Here is a 2634-nt window from a genome sequence, read left to right on the forward strand (position 1 = left end):
AAAAAAAAAAAAAAAAAAAAAAAAAACTAACCTCTGAAAAAGCATTACCAGCTGATATCTTGATAGCCAAACAACCAGCAGCTTAATAAATATATTAAATATAACCACTTTAATTTCAACTTTTTTAAACTGAAATGAACAATTCAGCAAGAAATGAGTATTGAATAAGGTATAAGCTTTTCAATAGCTGAGAAAACAAAACAAAGAAAATTCTACCTTTCATATTTTAGTTGCAATGACATGGGTAATAGTGCAGTTAAAATTTCACCCAAGGTACAGAAATTCAATAAAGGTCATATAAGATCACAAAGAGGTTTCTAGTGGAAGATAAAACTTGACATTGCCTTATCACTGACCTGTGATGAACATGAGAATTCATGTGACATTGATAGCATGGTTGGGTTAATTCATCTGCTTTCTGAAACCAGACAATTAAGGACTCAGTCAGTTTTGAGCAGCAAGGTCACTTTCATGATCGATGACTCAAGAAACGCTTCTTAAGGAGAAATAGCATTTATAACCCGGTCGTCTTCTTCATTGGTATACAACCCACTTTTCTCCCGCTTGGTTTGTTGATTGCTTTCTAAAGAAACTAAAGTAAGCCTATAAACTACCCTCTCAAGATAAAGCAAAGAGAAGAAGTTTAGAAATCAATGATATGAATTTTACTTCCTCAAAAGTTGTTTTTGCCGTCACATTATCCTTTAGGTAAATTCTTCTCACTGACATTTTTTTTTTTAATTAAATGCTTAATTTGGTATTCTGTATCATATTTCAACTCAAATGCATATGCTATTTTTTTTGAAGTTTAAATACTATTACAGCTAGTGTTTTGTAATTTAGTAAACAGCTTTTCATCAGCGATAATCTGGTATTTTCTGACAACAATATTTATTTTCAAAGTCATAATTGTATGTCAAAATTCTCATTTTTTTGATTCAATGAAGAAATAAAATTGCATTTAATGTACATTTATTTTAATTGCAATTTATTTTATTTTATCTCTTTAAACATTCTTTAATCATAAATGATATTCTTTAAAATTATCTACTCTACAAGTTGTTTGATTTGACTGGCCCATTCCTGACCAACCGAGATAAAAGTGAACATACTTTATTAATTAAAAATATTCTGTTAATTTAATATTTATTGTGGTTGCTTCAGTCCCTCTATTTAAATTTAAAATAAATAATAGACTGTTTCCTTCAAAGCTTTCACTTGTTACTTTATAATTAATGTATATATTTTAATATTGCTTGTATCTACTCTAATATTTGAACAATTATTGTTGATTATTAGAAATAACATACTATTACTTCTTTGGATTAGTAGATCAACTCATATCCTTAAAGTAAATTTGTATAAAGAAAAAACTATTGTATTTATACATGATTTGCAATGTTTTCCGAAATCCAACATCATTAAACATCTCTAAGCAGTAATAAGTCCAGCTGTGACAAATGTTCACAACTGGTTACAGAAAAAAATAATCATTTGGGTCAGAAAGTTTGGGAGTTTTAGAAAGGAAGGCACATGTACAAGAAGTTAGAATGAGACTTTTTATGTGTCAGTTTGTGATAATGTAGGAGCTATTCAGTATAAAACATCACTGGGAAACTTTCTATTTGAAAGTTTAATGCTAGACTGCTTTGACAAAACTTGGTAATAAAGTGACAAAAACTGATTCAACGTAAGTCCAAAACAAGAAACTTCAAGGGAGAGAGTTAGTTGCGTCACCTGGAGTCAGTGGTACACTTAGGCTGTTGCCAGGCCAATATGGTAGAAAGCTGAAAAGAAAGAAACGATTGCTGGCTAGCTGGCTAAGGAGCACCAAGGAAAGGTAGCTGTGTTGGAAATGGTCTGCTTCCATAATTGTAAGGGGCAAAGCACTTACATACATAAATATAGTGTTCCAAAGGCCAAGTGGATGCTGAGTAACATAGCCAAGGCTGGACCAACAGGTTAGCCTTCTGAGGTAAGGGGAACCCAGGAATCAGAGGCTATGGCATACACTGTTTAGGGGAATAAGGAGTGGATGTCTCTAAAGAGGAGCAAGAGAGTATATTATCTGAATTGGTTAACTTTACTGTATCAAGATTACCATAAGGGACCTTGAAATTACAAACACACCACAAGAGTTGTGAATATTATGAAGCCCAGTAAGCACCAATCTTGGAAAACAAATTCACCAGTCAAATAAGACCTTGGTAAGATCTTCCCTCATCCCTATTTTATTTTATTTTATTTTATTTTATTTTATTTTATTTTATTTCATTTTTTGAGTTTCTGATTCCTTCTCTTCCCCAGCTCCAGAAAACTCCCTTTGATACTGGAAAAGTTAGCATTCCCTGCCAACAAACTGAGGAGAAAAGAAAAATTGACAGAGAAAAAAGTACGGTAACCAATCATGTCCCCAGATCATATTTATACTGCAGGATTTTTGTAGGAAGTAAGTCCAAGATAGAAGAAGACAGTTGTGACCATGTTCTGTGATTGAAAGTGTACAAGATACTTTAATTATCTAAGTAAAATTTAAAAAATTGTAAAACCTACTTAGAATTTTAAGGTGTTCTGAATGAAGATAGATGCTCAATGCCAAATGTTAAAAGATAAGGTTGTTTTGCATTTTATAAT

The sequence above is a fragment of the Rhinopithecus bieti genome, unplaced genomic scaffold (genome assembly GCF_001698545.2).
Source record: "Rhinopithecus bieti isolate Rb0 unplaced genomic scaffold, ASM169854v2 scaffold_22040, whole genome shotgun sequence".
NCBI classification, from domain to species: Eukaryota; Metazoa; Chordata; class Mammalia; order Primates; family Cercopithecidae; genus Rhinopithecus; species Rhinopithecus bieti.